The following is a 19,182-nucleotide window of genomic DNA, read 5'->3' as shown; positions in this document are numbered from 1 at the left end:
CACCGATGACATTTCCCAAGCTGATTTCTATCATGGCAATGTCAGGAGTTGCCCAAGAAAACACAGATTTTGTTGTTGTCAGTCACTATCGATCCACTTTTTACTGTGTGAATACAAATAGTTTTATGACACAGTCATTACAAAATGCAGTTGAAAGGATATGTTTCTGAGCTACGTGTATTTGTTGTTGCATTAATGATGATTCATACTCGATCCACTCAAGTTTGCAGTTCAGCAGTTCTTTTCTGTTTGCCAGTGCACTTAATTCTTGCTGGGGTTTGAGAAGTCACCCTTTGGTTAGGGATTAACATGTATCCTTGAGTTTCTTCAAACAAATCCGGTTCTTCTCAATGTAAAACTTAAGGATATCCTAGATGTAGTAGAAATCCTGGGTGTTTGATGGCACATGCGGTGCCTGTGCCTGGGGAGCTGGGGTTCTGGCGTGTTGCCCCACAGCTTCTGGTAGATTCAGAAAACATGGGTAAGACAGGGCTTGTTATTTTGGGTAGTAGCAGAAGGTTCTGATACGTGTAATGGTAGAGAGACAGTAACTGAAGGTATGATTAGAAAGAAGGAATTTGGGAAATTGCCTTTGTTTTTTTGGTTACTGTAATTCTCAAAGACAACTGTTGTTGCCTGGCTCTGCAAATTGTGGTGGGGGGAGGCAGCAATTCGGAAGCTGGTGGTAGTGTAATTCAGCAAGGCCAATATGGTTGAACACCCATTTCATAGCTCTCAATCTGGAATTTTACCTATAACTGAATCTGATCACTGGTGATTCGTTTTAAACAACTGTGCTTCAAATATTTTATAAAAGTTAACCATTTTGAGTTTCACTTCACTGTATTTTTAGTGTCATATGTATCACAAGGAGTAGTTGGTAGTTTGGGACAGCAGATGGAGCTAAACTAAACTAAATAGGAAAAGTCTTTTCTAAATTAAGATTAATATAAGAATTACAGCTTTTTGCAAAGTTTTTTGCAAGGCATTCCAAGCTCTAATGACTTATGTTTGTTATAAGGATCCCTAACAAGTACAGAAATATGAAAAATGGTTATACTTGAGAAAGAATGCAGAAAAATGAGTGGAAATATAGATGCTACACCCTCTTAAAAATTGAAAAAGACTGAAAAACTGGGTAAAATGATCCGATTGGATAGAATTGTGCCATTTTGAAAGGACATATGAATAAAATTGTGCAAGAATAATTGTTAAATTGCCCCCCACCCTTCTACAATATCCAGTTCATGTAAATTTAAATCTGAAAAGCTATCACAAAGTATGAACATCTGTTTCCTTTACGAGGAATAACTAGTAATTCTTTCCCTTAACTTTCTTGACCAAATAATCCTTTCCTTTGCAGCTGGATCTGTGGGGCCTGGAAGGGATGATCTCTGAGGCAGGGCAGAGCTGGAGGGGATGGGGCCTCTTTTGTTCCCGTCCTGCTCTGGGCTCCGAGGTGGGAGTGAGTTGTGCTCCCTGCTCAGGCAGCAGCTGTGGGATCCCCGGGCTGCTCCCGTCAGAGCGTGTTTATCCCTCGTCCCCCAGGAGCATTTGCCCGAGCAGCTGCCCTGCTTTCGGAGCACCAGGTTATACGAGATACCAGCCTTCACCTGGGGGGAAATGTCACTCTTTTATTGACTCCACTGGATCCCCGCTGGTTTTACAAGCTGAGAGCCTTCAGATATTGTTTCAAAATATTATCCTAGCGAAAGGTAACCTTAGACCTTGGTTGGGTCTTTATTTGCAGCATCTGTTTTCATTCCCCACTAGTCACAATGGATGCTTTTACTATATATTAAAGTAAAAGTATTTCCAATTGTTTAAAAAAATGGTTTTTATAAATTTGACTAGTGCTGCTGCTTTTTTTTTTTTTTTTTAAAGGCAAACACATGCACTTTCCTTAAGTGTGATGATGTGTTGGGGCTTTTTTAGATGGGGGCACTTTTCACCTCTGTCCTGGCCTGTGGTCTTGTTTCTCCTTAGCTCATTGAGCTCAAATGCAGTTAGGCTGAGATACTTATGTTCAGTTACTTTGTCCCTTTCTTCCTTTCTTCTCCTTTTGCCTCTGTGATGCGTTTGAGTATGACCATGAGAGGGCCTCTCCCACAGGACGCATTCACCTTGCTTCAAGCTCAGCCTCTTAAACTAAGTGGGGAGGGGAAAAGATAAAACTATCCCAGCCATTTCTTATTAATGTGACAACAATGACTCTCACTAAAAATCAATGTGCAGCAGTCCTTGCATTCCTCTGCTGCTGGTTTATGAGCTAAGTGTTAACTGCGTTCAACTGGATTCCATTTAGCCAACGAGGGTTTTAGAACCGCGCTGAGCCAGCATCGGTTTTCAGTGCTACTGAATCAGCAGCAGCTTCATGTTGCATTTCACTTCTGGGAGAATCGTGTTAATTTTCTCAGATGCTCCCAGATTTCTTCTTGCAAAGGGAAAGAGCTACTCAGAATTACTTGTCAGTCATGTCTTGCATTTGCATTTTCATTTTCATCTCTGGGTGAAAATATTAGGATGTGAAATGCCAAGCATGAGAGCTGGAGAATTTGCATGTCATTTCCCACTCTTCTAGAAATATGATTTAAATAAGGCAGAATCTGCATGTAGAATCCACTCCTGCAAGCAGGCCTTAGAGGGGATCAGCAAGATGCTTGCTGGGTTACAAGGAATCTGGTGTTATCTGTGAATACTGTGCTTTAGGTAGGAGGACTTTCAGGTAGCACGCACAGTATCTTGTCGCTGCAGACCACACCGAATGTCAGCTGTTACTTCTAGAGCTCAGTGTTCAGTGAAAACATTGTCTCTCCATCAGAACTTAAGTCTTAACGCTTAAACTGGAGATAAAGATCATCCATGATTTTCAATGTTCAGATCACCCAAGAATGAAGATGTTTAAGTAACCAGCTGCGCGCAGCCCTCACTGCAGTAGTATTTATTGCTTGCCCAACAAAGATGCTTATCCTGAAGCTTGTGAAGCTGCTGGGTAGCTGGAGTAGGGAGGGAAAGAAGGAAAAAGTTTTTTTCTCATCCTTTTCCCTCTTCTTCCTCTTCTCCCCTCTTCCTCAACAGACTGAGGCAGTCTCTGGATGAAAAGTTGCCCTTGGAAAGGACCAGCAAAATGTTTCTGTCAGAATGGAACTGGTTAGCAGCACTCAGCACAGAATATTTTTGATGGGTCTCTCCTGGTTGTTTTTGAGTTGCCCTGTGAAGTGGCTTGGGTTGATTTTTGGAATGTGCAGCAGGGCGAGGGGAAGAGGGGATGGATGCAGCTGCCAGCGCGAGGCTGCGAGGAGGTTCCCAGGGCAGGAGGGTGCTGTGTTTTCCTTGGCTACGTATGAGTCCAAGAAGAGCTTCTCTGTGGGAGCGCATGGGGGCTCTAGGATCACAGTAGGGCAAGTCATGCTGGTTCCCCAAAATTCCATCTGTTCCAGCAGAGCAGCCCAGAATCAGGAACTTAAAAAGTGACAGATAATACCCTTGAGAATCAAACTCTTTGCTTTTTAAGTCTGCTTGTAAGAAAGCCTCCCTTCTCTTGTCTGATCCACCTAGGGCACCTGGCAACAGGCACGATGGCTGCTTGGTGGGTTGCCTTTTCAGATCAATGGCACAGGAATTTGCAGCGTTATCCATGCCATGTGGGCCTAAGGAATCCAGGAATGGAGCCCTAGGATGCAAGTGTGAGTTCCCACAGTGGCTGATTGTGAAGGTTGTGTTAATAACTCTTTGTTGTGCTGTTGCTGGCCTCTGTGAAAAGAGAGCTAAAGGGCTCCAACCAAGCCCACTGGTACTTGTGCTGTGACCTTCAGCAACTCAATGGCTGCTGTTGTCTTTATCCATGGGGAACTTCATCTGTGCTCGCGATGCCCCTCGGAGCACTCAGCCCGTGGCACAAGCAGCGTTAGCAATGCTGCTCTGCTCGTTCTCTGTGATCTGGGTGCCAAAACATCAGGCAGGATCTAGGATGCTCCTTTCTGCTCTCTGTGGAGTTGTGGAGGAAGAGGCAGAACTGGGGAAGGGCTCTCTGCTCCGCGCCGTCCCTGCCAAGCAGCGTCGCGGAGCTTTGCCAGCTCCTCAGAGGTCCTCTGCTTGGTGACTGGGGAACTTTATTTAGCAGGATGCACAGTCCAGCAGTTTGAGTTAGGAGACTACTAAGAGTAAAAAGAGATGGTGAAGAAGCTAATTAGGTACATAATATCCAAGGTCACTTTCTCACAAAGCTTAATAATTAGTATCATCCTGTGTGGCATTGCATTGCTCTAACGGTTCTCACGAACAGGGTCTAGTCTGCTGTCAGCACCAAGCTCCTACACGCATTTCATTCCGCCAGGACTTGAATAATCCTGTTATGAGCCAATCTGGGGAGAGCCGAACACCCTTTACGCTTTGTGGTTTCTCCTGACTTCCCCTTTCTGGGGCCGTGCGCAGCAACAGCAGCACGAGTGTGTTTGGGTAACGTCTCTAATGGCTTGGCACAGCTCCACAGTTGTGGAATTTACAATCGCTGCTGTGTGGGTAATGCTTGGAGCAGCTTTTTTTTTAATTATTTATTTATGGTGGATGATGAATTGGGCCATCTGTCTCTCATGTCTGCTGACCCTTCCCCTTGCTCTCCCCTTTTCTGGCATGTTGGCGCTCCCGCACAGTCACTCAAGGTCAAGGTCTGCAACCTCCGCCTGTGTCTTCAGTATCGAGCCCGGGATGGCTCCGTCCTGGGTCTCCTAAGGTAATTCCTCCAGAATGCTGGGCACCCACAGGTCTGAGATGACAGGCAAGGAGGAGGGATCTGCTTACAGCAGTATTAAGAATGCGATAATATGAACTTCCTTTGCCCGCATAACTAGTATTTGGAGAGTTCTTTATTTAGGCTCAAAGTTAAGGAGTGGGGTAGTTTTTCAAGATATGCATGAAACACTTCCCACTTGGCAACAAAAATGGGCACTTTAAATTATTTGCACACACGTCTGAAAATTTTAAATGCAGATACAAGTTTGATGAAACAGAACCGGAAACTTGGGAAACTTGACAGGGTTTGTTTCATTTTGCCCCTTGACTAAAATAAAAACATAAGATTCCAGCACAAGTATCAGCAACCAACTATACACGAAGATTTATCCTTAAAAAGCAGTTTGATCCATACCATCAAGATTGATGGGAATTTTTCCACCGAGTTTACTGGCACTTGGGTTACATGCAGAGATACAAAAGCTAACAGCTCACAGAGGTAAAGATCTGCCCAAACACTTGAGGAATCTTTGGGAAGCAGTTTTGTAAACAGTTAGAGCTCTAGTGTGGATGTAAGGCTGGAAGACATTTATTGCTGTTGGCAGTCAGCACAGGAGCACGAGCGTCTCTGCAGCCCTGCAGGGGAAGGACTTCAGTAGTATTGCCAGTGGTGTTATGAAGTTAAGTCAGGGGGAAAAGAAAAAAAAAAAAAAGGAGGCTATATGGAAATTATGTTTGTTATTGTTTTTTGTCTTGTTTTTTTTTTAAATAGAAGGTAGTAGATTTTTTACTTTACTCCCCTTGGCTTACATGTATCTTCAAAGGTCATATCTTAAAGTTGTTGTCCCTTCCCAGGAAGGCTGGGAACTTCCGAATTTCTGAAAGCTGAAATTCTGGTGCAGTGGTGTGACTCCAACATGTACAGCTGCAAGGCAGTACATATTAGGTTTGCGTTAGCATGGTGGGAAGAGAGAGTGCTGGGCTGGAGGAGGAAATGGTGGAACAAGAGTTAATGGAGATGACCACCAACAAGGTGTAAGAAGAAATTCTTACATGTAAGAAGCAGTTGGAGAGCAGCAGACGAGACTAGTTGTAGGATGTCTGGAGAAGGGTACTTCTCTTACAATACTACATCTGGACCAGTTCTGACAAGGGAAACTTATAAGCAGTGCTATGTAAACCCTATGCACAACATTATTTAGGTCAACAGCTTCAAAGGGTTATGAATTTCCATCTCTTTTTGAATCTGGTCACTTTCAAATACGTGTTTCTCTGTGTGCTCTGGCTGTGGCTCTCAAAGGTTTGCCTTGCAGGCCCAGGCAGGCTTGTTTGGAGGTGAGGCTGATGTTGTGAAATGATAATTTCAAATCAAAATATCTGCTCTCACCCCTTGAAAGAGGTCACGCTTCAAGGATCTGAGCCTGCCTGGACTCAACTGCAGGTGTCCACCGATAGATGAGGTTCCTGCTGTGTGCTGAGGGCTGCACCAAAATGTTGGCATTGGAGCAGTCCCAGGCATGAGATTCCATGTGCGAACACCGGGTCTGATGCCCATCATGTGTGATCCAGAGTGGATATTCACAGGCACTTGCAGGACCGGCATGTAGAGGATGAGCACATCTGCTGTGGGGACAGCCTCAAGCTTATGGCAGAGATGGCAGTGACGCAGCCTCAATTTCCCTGCTGAGATTGAACTTTAAAAGCTCTGGAGTGTCTGTGAGGCTTCGCTTTGCCGAGTAACCCAGAGGAAGAACAAAATGAATGGCCTGCATGTAGACTCGGTGGGAGGTAGAGGGGAGCAGACTAACAAAGCTTCATGTAAATGTTTTCCTGACTTTCCTTCTTAGTTAAAGTATTTGAGTCTTTGAAGTTGGGCAACTTTTGATCAGTTCTCAATATATACCACAGCACGGGGGATCTCAGTTTTCAACAACAGAGACAGCTTTTGAGTTGATAGGAAAATGAGACATTCCCTACATCACTGTTATAATAGTTCCTCTGTCTTAATAATCCCTGAAAGGCAGAAGCAGAAAATGGGTTGCTCCTTGTAGAGAAGAGAAATTTGGAACCATAAAATTCAGATTACTTTGAGACTTCTGTCTCTTTTACTTCACCAACTGGCGGAAAACTAGAAGACATCAAAGAATCACTGGAAAGGGGCTTATTTAATTTGGAAATTTATTGGAAATTGTCACATGTGGTTTTAAGGCTAACAGCTGCCTTAATGTCACTTTACTGCCAGAGAGAGCTGCATTATGCCTGGATAAGGATTTAAAAGCTGAAACTGCAAATGGTGGTAATAGAGATATAAGTTGAATTTACTCTGGGACATACAGTCACCTAATTCCACTGTCTCTACTATACAAGGCTCAAGAGTGTAGGGGTTTGGTCTTTTTGTAGAGTACCGTTACAAGGAATTAGATTTTTTTTTTTTTTTTTTTTACAGTAAGTTAGCTTAAACCCATTCAAGTGAGATGGTTATGCAGATAACAGTCCTTTTCTAACACAGTTAGAGAACATCTATTTTCTAAATCATAGTGGTTTTATTTTTGTTTTTAAGAAGGCTTTGGAAAGATTTATTGTCTTTGAGTCTTCTTTGTGCCAAGTTTGGATTCAGGAAAAATGTAGCCTTTTCAGGGGAAAAGCGGTTTTGCTCATTCAGAAATGGGAGAGACAACTGTGGGCTGGGTCAGAGGTCACTAAAACATACTTGCTTCCAAGATCTTTGCAATGAGGGGTTCATCCTGCTGTGTGAGCTCGTCCTTCTACCTATTTCATCTTTGAGTAAAAGTGCAGCGTAAGAAGCAGTGAAATGTGGTTTTCTTAAGTGTTGGAAATACATCTACCAGACAATTTTGAGGTAGATTCTTCTGGATAATTAGCTGTAGTTTCCCATCTGAGTTCAGTGGTGTGAAGGCTTGAAGCATAGTTTTTACCATATTCACCATATTTATCATATATCTTTTGCAGCTTTGATCTACAGCTGTTATTGAGCACTGGATATTTTGGTGATATTTTAATAATTACTTTAATAATTACTTTAAAAGTATGAAAAACAGTAAAAATCTTTCCACAGAAGTAGACATAAGGTGAAGGAGCACAGATGTGGTGTTTTGGAGTGTCAAGTTCCCTCAGCACCACTGTGATTTCTACCCATTGATCTGAGTCGTGGGGTTTGGGAGAGGGACCCACAGGAGGAAAGGTAAATGCAATCACAAATCAGGAAGGTGCAGGCGCAGACATGCAGGAGTTCTGTTGCCAAAGTCTACTTCAGTTTGGCTTACTGGCCCTCCATCCCCTCTGATGTGAGTCCTTACCTGGCAACTACTGGATTCCTTGGGAGATTTTTGGAAAGCAGATAGAGGAAAGCTTGCCTCTAATGAGGCAACACGATTGAACACACAGTGTATTTCCGAAGGATTAACGGAGTCCTTGGACATGCAGTGAGATACAAGGCTGTAGGCCAACTGCTTTCAACCCCTTCCACTGCAATAATCCATCCAGAGTCTTATCCGTCTAATTGTAGAATTTGCATAGAAAGAGACTAAGAAATTGGAAATAAAACTCTTCAGAGCAATTATTGATACACACTCTTTATGACCAAAAAGATCAGCTCTTTTAAAATTACTTTTAAAGCTAGGTAAGACCTGTGGGGGCTAACAGTTCTCTACAGTATGATTTTAACAGTATCCATGATCCATAAAACATGTTCTTTGATAGGAATCTTGAGGTATATGAGAAGGCTTATGGCTTTGGGAGTCAAATGTTTTGTTTGTTTTAATGATCTTCCCCTTCTGAAATTCACCATAACTGGTATCTTCGTAATAGCATGAGAATGCTTTTCAGTAGGGCATAGTTTTTCATAAATGACTCTGAATAGTTTGAAGGCCAGTTGCTTGCTTTTTCTTTGAGAGTAATGCATTAAAAGGAGCAGAAGTCTGATCTTGTAGCCCCCGAGCTGGGTTTTTGACAGAGGCAATGATCACTCGCTCCGTGGCTTGTGTGTCAGGAAGGGTGTCTCGGAGAGTTGGGAGGGAAAAGGGGGGTTGAAGGAAGCCTGGAGAGAGGTGACCAGCTGGACAGTGTGTTTATAAAGAACTTATGGACCAGCCTATCCCTGTACTTGCATGTAGGAATGGCTCTCTTCTTAGTATAACACTTTTTTACTGATTTTTTGGGGGATATTTGGTGAAGATGCTGAAAAAATATCTTCCCCCGACTATACAATCTTTTAGGTGGAATGAGACAGAGCTGAAACAGCCTGTCTGGTGGGAATGGGTTTGTTTTGTGTTATCCTTCCAGCAGGGGTTTATCCATGTGTGCTACAAATTACAATATTGAATTCTCCAGCATGGAAATTGTGTGTGAGGATTATCGGTCTTAGGTTGTCTCCATGTCTTGCAATCCATACCCCCTGTTGGCACAGGGGGTCTCTGGAGCTTTCACTGCAAAAGTTTTGAAATGCTGATGCCTGAAATTAGTTAATCTGACTTCTCTGCTGAGGAATAACAGAAAAGAATATTTTCTCTGTTTTACCCATTCTGCATGCCAATGTCTATTAAAAAAACATTTCTCTTGCTTCCCTCAAGAAATTTGTTTCAAGTTGTCTGGCTTAAACAAGCTGGTAGCATCGTGCGCAGTGATTTAGAACCGATCAGTTTTCTGAGTTGACTAGACAAACTTTGGAAACAAAAGACTCTGGTTTCTCTTGCCTATTTCATTTTCTTTTTACAGATTTACATATGAAATATGAATATAGAATACTGAGGTATTTCAGTGCATTGGTTCCTCCTCCTGAGCTAGATCGAGGATGGTTATCTGCAAACGAAGCAGAGGCAACTTCAGGGCTGCCATCACCCACAAGCAGAGCTTCGGTTGTTGCCTGCTGCTGTCACCTGCCTTGTGCTGGATGTAGCTCCGCGTGTTCAAGGTCAGTCCTGCCCATTCTCGGAGCGTGTAGGTACAAGTGGGAGCACTTACATCCATTTCCTTGGGACTGAAATCCCCGTCTAGTGCTGAGACCTATCCAAGGGATGGCAAATGTCTGTTCCCAAAATAGATCCACCAGATGTTTAGTGCAGTGTGATTATTTGGTCAAGATTATGTTACTGTAGGTTTTATGCAGCAGTCTGGATAGTGCTGGTTTTTAATCATGTGGCCATTTAAATGAGCACACCAAATGCTGCAGTGAGGGAAGGCAGTTGTTTATGAACCCATGGGATGCATCACTACCACGTGCTGGGGGCCTTTCTACTGGCCCGATCCTGTGAGATGTTCATCACAGTCCAAAAATAAAACCTGTTCACAATGTGATGTATGGAATAGTCTTACAGGGGAAAGGGAGGGAGAGCTTTATTGCTTGTATCGCTTGACACTGGGACTATATGAAAACTGGAAAATATTACACCACAGTTGTAGCCTTTCAAATCACCTCTGGGGTTGCCAACAGTGATTGCAAAGCTCCATAATCCGTTATAAAACTCTATTTCATTTCAAAACTCTTCCATTACCTTTTGCTGGAAGAAGTCTTTCTAGTGAATGTCAGGTAGGCTTTGAAAGGTAAAGAGACTGTTTCTGAAAAACAGTTACTGCCCAGATTTCTGCCCGGTTCTCGTACCCCGCATAAAGGATATACTAATAAACAAATGCTTATTATAAACAAATGAAACGCCATAATGTGGCTGCACAGACCTGGCAGTTCACTGAAATCAGTTTGGGCTGCAGCTCCTTCTCTTCAGCCTTCCTCTGCAGAGGCTACAATGTTCATGCAGTAAAACAATTGGTCACACCTAATTATTGAGGCTATTCACAATAGCATACAAAGAACCCAAGTAACAAATGTTTTGAAATGGCTAATCAATTGTTACAAATTTAATTAAGCTGATGCCAAAATATTTTACCAGCGTATTTTTTTACCAAGGCTGGGGAAAGGATGTTAATTATAAATTCATTCAAGTGAGTCTGTGAGGCTTAAGCTTCAACTTTATAACATAAATATTACTTGCATCCAATTATAATATTCTATCTTTGTTGTTTGCACTGGAGTTTTGTATCTCTCAACTTCACTCTTGGAAAGTAATATTTGGACTTGGATGTATGACACTTGTTTGGAGTGACACGCACAAATCCCCATGCACCAGAATGAAAATTCAGCCCTAATCATCAAAGGGAAGTGAGGGCTAAATGAATGTGTCATGTGTATCCAATTTCTCCACTGATCATCCAGAGAAAATAAATCACAATGGATGTCCTTCCACTACTTCTTCGTTTAAATAGCTAGAAGGAGTTGTAAGTTAAAATCACACTGGGATTCTCCAGGGAATACTGAAATAAGCCAAATATTTATTGATAAAAATGTTTTGACCTCTATTGTAGCCACTACATAGGCCTGATTTGTTATGGCTGCACTCCTTTTTGTGCACGCACGTGTGTGTATGTGTGTTGCTAGAGGGTCAGACTGGAGAAACACATTTCAACTAAACTAATAGATGTTTTCATCCATTTCTGATGAATCTTTTTTTCTGGGATTTCAGTCTTAGATGCGTTTCCTGTGTATCGATCTCTTGGCTACTATCCCTCTGTGCCAGGATCTCCTATCATCTTTCTATCATACATCAGGAAAGACAAAAATGATTCACAGAAAAGAAATAAAAACAGTGAATGGTATTGTGGAAAAGGCTGTATTGATTAATGGAAAGATTTTAAATGCCACAAACTGGAATTAGGTTACCAAGTCACATTTATTTTCGATGAGAATGAGATAGCTTTCAGCCCCTCATCTCTCTGAAATGTTCCCCTTTAGCCTAAGGCAATTTAATTTGGAAAGAATTGTTGGAAGAAATTTGATAGGTGTTTAAAATGAGTAGTATTAAAAGCATGCTGTCCTAGTGAAGACAATTTCACTGAGACTCAGAACCTGCTCTAAAATTAATTGAAATCAATTGGAAAGACTTCTGTTGACTTAAACAAGCTTCAGATGGCCCCCTGGGAGGCCAAGATTCAGTAAAGAGTTTTGCCACAAATTTCTGGAAAGGCTCAGGGCAAGCAACTTTGGTCTATATGATAATGTGGCCCATCTATTGTAACAGGATTGCACAAAGGAAGATGGCATGAAAAAAGCATCCTGGAGCTGTTAGAGCTGAGCTCCTTGGAGTGGGTACTGTGTCAGCCTAAATGGCCTTGTATTTTAGGGCTCTCTTCACAAATGAGGTTACCAGGTGCTAATATAAAGCAAATAACTTGTGACACTTGTAGTCATAGGATGCTTTTAAGACAATTTCATAACATTTTGAAAGTGAGGATTAGGCACTTATTATAAGAGCAGCATCTGCAGTCAGACTAGCTTGGATAAAATGTCAGGGGCCACCAATCCTCATGTTTCAGAGTGTAAACTTACCAGCAGCTGGAATAACGAAGCAGATACCGCAGTGGAACAATATGTTACTGTTAGGCAATTTACAGTATCACTTACGAAGCGCTGTCATTAAGCCATACCTTTCTGCGGGTGCTCCCCCAGCAAGGGAGCCCTGCACCTTTCCACCGCCTCCCTCCTCTCTTCGTCACCTGCCGCAGTGACGCTGCTGGGCACAAGCTGGAGAGGTGCTGGGGGTGCCCGCGCCTGTGAGCAGCAGCAACAGTCCCGGTTCAGGAAGCCGGGATGAGGGTTGGCAGCCCTTGGGCTGCGCACTCTGGCACAAGGTGTTGCTACCTGGGTGTTGGTCATTACCAGTTCCATCACTGATGGCTCAGCCATGTCAAACGTGCAGAAGGCAGGATGTTGTTCAGATGATTCAAGTCGGCTTTGTTAAATAACATCAATAAGCCAGAAAAATCATCAGGGAAAAAGAAGTTAAGGACATGCAACACAGTTTTCAGTCATCCAGGGCACAGAGAAGTAGACAGCAGTTCCTGAAGGTTGTGGGATGTCTGTGATAGAGAGGATTTTGTTGCTATGCGAAAGTTTATTGATGCTTTCCTGGACTGCCTGAGGCTACTTGGGGTGGCTGGTGCCAGTACTTCCATATATCTGGAACAGCTTCCCAGCCCTGATAGCTCCTCCAGCCCCACATACTGATGTTAATCAAAGTTCAGTCAAAAGTTAATAGGGACTTTTGCCCTCCCCTGCCTACATCAAGAACAGAACAGCACAGATTTCTTGGAAAATATGGTCAAGGATAATTATACTATCATACTGCAATGTGTAATAGTTTAAATCTTCTGTGCCGGTGAGACAGAATTTTCTAGGGAGTTCCTTGCCCAACTCTGATGCATCTCTGGTGATGACTGCGTTGAACCTTGGTAGCAATGACAGAAAACAGATTAAAAGTCACTGTGTTTCCTTACCTTGTTCCCAGCTCCCTGGGATACACAGTGTCTGCAGGTGCAGCAGCCAGTATTAGATGGGCAGCCTTAGCTCATGCTGCCTACAGATCCTGTGCCAGAAGAGTCTGTTCTTTAGTTCTAATCTAAGCCTGTTCTAATTAGATCTGTTCTTTTCTGTTATCTTTACCCAAAGTATATAAAACAATTTATCCTTTTCTTTGAAGGTTCTTCTGAAGGCTTGTCTTCAGTCTTCTCTTTTCTAGACTGAACAATATCAGTTCCATCGTCTTTTTTTCTGGGTCTCCTTTTGCAAAGTTTGGATTAGTCCTTTCCTTCCTTTTGGATTACTCAATCCACATCCTACTTAAAATATAACTGCCAGACCTGTCCTTGCTGAATTGAAAATCTCTGTTTTTCAGACCTTCTCTGATCCATTCAAATCAAAGCTGGTTCCCTGCTACCCTATGCCCATAGACCCTTCCATTGCATGCAGATTTCAAAACCATGATCTAGCATCACCTAGACTGGTGAAAATACTGAACAACATAGGACTTAAACCTTACAGATTCCCAATTTTCCTTCTAGTTTGACAGGAATCCACTCATACCAGCTGTGAGAGAAGTTTTCCAAAACATCCATCTTCTTCTAGTCTCATATGGAGTACATCATCAGTTTCCATTTGAATATCATCCAAGGCAGTAAAGCTTTTCCTGTATTATCCATGACTATAGGTTGTACTCTTCAATCTGTGTTCCTTTTTTTTCCTAATAGTTGTCCTCTTCCCTTTCAATGTCCTTTTCCACCCAAAATGTAAATAGGTAAGTTTGCTACTAAACTGAGAAATGAGAGAAATGCTCTAGAAGTCAAGTTAAAGATTTTCGCTCCTATTTTTTCCCCACTCCAGATGTTTAACTTATCTGCCATTTCAAGTTAATGACGGTTATTTTGCTTCCTGTAGTTGTCTCTCAAGACTGCTTTATGATTTTTACATACGAAACCTATGCCTGTAGTCCACAGGAGATTGTTCAGACTCCCAGTAGGAACATGACTTTCCAAGCAAGGGTTATGCCCTTTCAGCTTTTCTAAAGGGAAAGGCAAAGGTCAGCAGCTGTGGCAGTTCACTTAATTTTTTTTTTTTATCCACATCTCAATGAAAGGTTAATTTTAGAAGAGGACCTCGACAGATGAACAGCTCATTTCAGGTAACTCCAGAGTCCTTCGCTTCTCTGAATTAAATGTCAGTGTAAATTTCTCTGTCTCTTACTCTGAATATATAGTTGCAGGAGGTGATTTAGATTCCAGGTCAGCAAGATCATGTTTTCCACTGGAAACCTTCCAGATGATGATAAACCTCATCAAATAACTTTGGGCTCACCACAAATGTTGTTGAATTAATACCTTAGACGTGCAGGAACAGTCTCATTCACGTTATCTAAAGGTCGTGCAAAATGTCTGAAATCGGTGCAGCATCCACTCAGCAGATGCTTCATGGGTTTGGCACGTTTTTGCAAGACGCCCTCTTCTCTCTCAGCCGTAGAGCTGGCCTCTCTGCAGGAGGCTGTCTCTCTTCACACCGCTGTGGGCCACCACAGCAGTGGATTCCCCACTCGTCTTAGCCTGTGGTCCCTTCAAGAAGGTTGTCTCAGTGTAATGGCTCGGAGCCACCGTCTGGCATGCAGGACATTCCCGGTTTGTCTCTGGAGATCCACAATGCGAGTGCTGACATGTCACACCCCAGCTGTGCATTTTGTCAGCAGAGGAGGGGGCAGGAGCTCTCCCTGCGCCGGCGGGAGGCCCTGCAGCTCTGGGCCTGGCCTTGCACCTTCCTGGAGTGCGAGCACCTAGGCCGGTCACAGCTGCAGCGATCCTCAGCCTGCAACGAGCGGCCTGTGAGGAGCTCAGTCCTGCAGAATATCTCTTGCAAGTGGGGAGTCCCTGAAATAGATCTGTTTACTGTAGATCAGAAGAGTGAGCGTCGGTCTTTTAGTAAGGATCTGTCCTGGCAGGGGTACTTGTCTAATCCCTGTATACTTTCAGTGATGTGTATCTTTTCTTAAGACACACCAAAGTAGAAACTAGATATGATAGCTCTGGTCTGGCCGCACATTTCTGGTGTGTAGATCTGAGAAGATTTTCATCATGAAAAATAATCAATTTGCCCTACAGTGCTGAGAAGCCAAGGGCTCTTTAGGACTCATTCAACTGTCTGTGATGCTTGACAACTCAGTCTGAGATCCTTGAGGAGACTATCAGCTTTGAGATGTGCAGAAGGAGCCACTGGCTGTATATGAATGTGTTCCTCAGGCAGCCAAAGGGTATCTGCATAGCTATGCTTACAGCTATGGCAAGCTGTATAACCAGATGCCTTGTAGAGTTATAAATGAATTCTCCTGTTCTAAAATTCCTGGGGCAGGAATGAGATTAAGCATCAACATTAATGCAAGGCACTCCAAAGCTTTGTATAATAGAGGTTTCTGATTTAGGTGTTTTTTTTTGGATATGCCTGTCTTGCAGTCACTGTTGAGCTAGGACTCCTCTGACCACCATGAGGGGAAGCCGTGGCAACAGTTGGTTGAAAAAGGAAGGAGAGGAAGGACCTCTCGCTAAGGTGGTGCTCTACCAGGGAAGCCCAAGGAGGAGATTTTGGGGGTGGGAGGGCAACATGATCTGAATTTTCTCATAGTATTTAAATGTTTGCACTGGCTTTTGGTGCTGTGATGTGATGCCCGTATGGATGGCAGTCTGCCTCATGCCCTTGCCTCTTTCCAATTTTCGGTGTTTCTTGGGAATTATTTGAGGGATGAGACGGTAGGAGCCACTCTGCTCTTGAGATAAGAAGTAATGCAAAGGTTTGTAAGATGAAGGCAACTTCTCCGTGGGTTGAAAAAAAAATCGGGTTTTGTTCCTGTTCATGGCAGCACACCAAGCACAGTACCCACATGGACGATACTTCACAAGCAAATACAAGGTTTTCTTGGTAGCTAGTCACTTTTCTTTCCTGATTGGAACCCAGGTACTGTAAAGACTCAGCTTGGTTCCTGCTAGTGCTCAGCATCAGCACAGGAGCTATTAAGAATTATATGAAGGGGAGTTTGGTTTGAATATTAACATGACTTGTAGCATAGTTCATTTGGGAGTTTTACATGAAATGATTATTGTGTTTGGATAGTAAGGGCTCAGCTCTATATGTTGATAAAATCACTGTGGCCAAACACCAATTATGGCAGCATAAGATAGTCAGTATTTTGGTACAGAACTGTTTAGAAGTACTTTTAAAAACTGGTTGTCTTCATGTGACGTTTAGATTCTAAATTACGCTCTGATTTGGATTCTAAATTATGCTACGTCAGTAGTTCGTTTTTATTGAATAGTACGCAGCAGTTTTGCAAAAAGCAGTATATTTCCATGAGGAAATAACCCATTAAGGACCAGTCTTTGCCTCCAGCTAATGGACATATGCTAATAGAATTTCCATGCACGAGAAGAACAGCCGGAATTTAAGGGGTCTAAAAAATAAGCTTTTTAGGGACTGGATAGTGTTCCTAGCTTAATATATTTAAAAATAATAATAAGAATAAAAAGCCAGAATAAAATCTGCTATAAATATATTAGACTATTGGTATTTAATATTAAATGAATGCTAGCAATTACCTATTCTCCACAGGTTTGGAACAAGTTCTCGATCTAAATGCATTATTTATTGCATGCATTGAAAATACAAAATGAATAAGCAATATTGTAGTGGCTTATGGAGGAGTGGCTGATGAGAACCAGAAGTGAGGATGACTGGAAACAGATTAGCTAGGCCATGATATGAAATGAAATATGTAACAGTGAAAGCACAGAAAGATAAATTAGACTCTTAACACGCATGTTTTGGTTATCTCAGGAGTAAAAAGTAACATCAAGAATTTTTTAAAAGCATACTTATTCCTCAAAATAATTAAAAATCTAGTTTTTACAATGCCTGCTGTGCTTTCTTTTCACATTTCTTTAAGCAGATGGCTAATGTAATTAAAATGGCAAACATTTGTCATTTCTAAAGTCAGAAAGGAGCATGACACAAGCCATTAATGACATAAGCCAGTATTTTGGGATCAAAGAGCATGCATAAGCATCCTAGGTATGATCAGTTGCACATTCCAATCTTTTCTAAATGTACAATATGTGGATTGAGGATTACATTATCACCAGCTCGAGGTGCTGAGGGGGTGCACAGCTTCTCACAGTAAATGCAAAGCACAACATTAATTTATTGAACATTGTTCTGCATCAGCACTGAACTTCTCCAGGATTTTCCTTTCATCAACAGACCACCCCTGGTGTACTGAGAGTCTCTGCTATCCCTGCTGATTCCATCTTGATCTGCTTAACTCTTGAGGCCACTTGATCATGCCATGGCACTCAGTCTGGCTCTGAGTTTTGTCTTCCTCCTTTTCACAGACCTGGCAAAATGCTCTCTCTTGCCTTGTACTTCCTAAGTTCCCTTTTTTCATTATTTGTGGACAACTGATTATCCTGCTTCCAAGCTAATGTGTTTAGGCAGATTCTACAGATGATTCTGTTCAACCTATAAAAACATCAGCACTGTAGACTAATATTTTTAAGCAGCAGCTCTCCCCTGTATTCTCCTTTACAAACATTAGGACATTTTTATGATGCTTTGAGATGTGAAAACATTTTTGTTGCTGTTGCTTACGTAGCAGCTTGCACCCCTGAGCAAAATTTTAACTAATCCTCTGTGCCCTGAATATTTCTTAACGTTGCCATTCGGCTGAAATGCAGTTGAGGGCAGTGGAAGCAGCGCAGGTGCAGGAAAAAGGCAAAGCAAGAGTATGTGCAAAAACACCCTACCACTTGTGGCCACCTGTTTCTATTCACATGCAGTGAAATGAAAATTACTGAAAAGGGGCAATTCAGAAATAATGCTGCCTGAAATCTCTCTCTTTTTTTTTTTTCAGGAAGCTGAAAAAGGAGAACCTGATAACAACAGCTCATAAAAGTGAATAGTGACTTACTCAGAAGGCAGATTCCATGTACGCCGGCACTGGCAATGTCTGCTTCAGCCTTCACCTTCTCCATCCAGATGGTGCTTGGAAAGAACAACAGGCTCCAGGGACACGTAGCAAACTCCAGGAATAAGGTCCAGTTTAGCTTAGGAGAAGCTAATGTGCCAATAATCTTAAGCCGTTGGGTCTGAGGTGGTTTTCATCTGTTTTCTTGTTCTGAAATTGATAGACATTTTTCTTTATTAACTGAAGTCAAGTAAGAGTGTGCTTTCCTGCCTCCACAGTGTGTTAAGGAGCACAGTGTTGCTGTCATTCTTCCTAGATGAAGTCTTTCATTCCTGCAACTGGATACTTCTGTTACCTCAATCCTATTTAAGACCTGACATCTTATTCTTCATGAAATCATTTTTGTATTTTAACAGTGATTTTATCGCTGCTTGTAATGCTATCATAACACTACCTACATCAAAACACTTTAGAAATATGAAGTAAAATGTCTTGTACACTGCAAAAATAGTAAAGAAAAGCACAGTTTATTCTCCACCATTCCTGGGTGGCTTACCCAGTTTGGGAACACGCTGCTACACATGCAGAGGTGCCTATGCTGGCTGTGCACGTTCCAGCTTAATCAAGAGGATTTTTCTGCTAAGATACCACCATTACCCACAGGACTGTGTTTCTTCCAGAGCCAATTCAGGCCCAGAAATACTAGTAATATCCATGTTATTCATCTTTCAGTTTTCCAACCCCACCCCGTGTCCCCAGAAAATGGAGGGTTGATTGTATATTAATTTCACAGAGGATTACGCTCAGGGTATTACATTCACAGGGGATTAAGTTTCGGGTCACAGAGGAAGGACCAGGTTCAGGCACGAATCAAAGAAAGGTCTCGCTTGGGCTAATACGTGCACTGACTTTGTGTTATTCCTAAGTGTGTTTCTATGCCACTGTAAAACTTTATGGCTACTTGAGCTCTTCAGGCAATGAAAGTATAGCTATTTTTGTTATTTGATATGGAACTATCTGGGGACACAATATCCTGTGTGCCTGGCTCCATCACTTTTCTACTTTATGGCCCCTTTCTCTTTCCTGGTTCTGCTTGTGCCGTTGCTAGTCTACC

Source organism: Tinamus guttatus, unplaced genomic scaffold (assembly GCF_059628265.1).
Source record: "Tinamus guttatus ecotype Peru unplaced genomic scaffold, ASM5962826v1 Tinamus_guttatus_pri_ptg000314l, whole genome shotgun sequence".
Lineage (NCBI taxonomy): Eukaryota > Metazoa > Chordata > Aves > Tinamiformes > Tinamidae > Tinamus > Tinamus guttatus.
The sequence above is the reverse complement of the archived record's forward strand: the minus strand, read 5'-3'. Positions refer to the sequence as shown.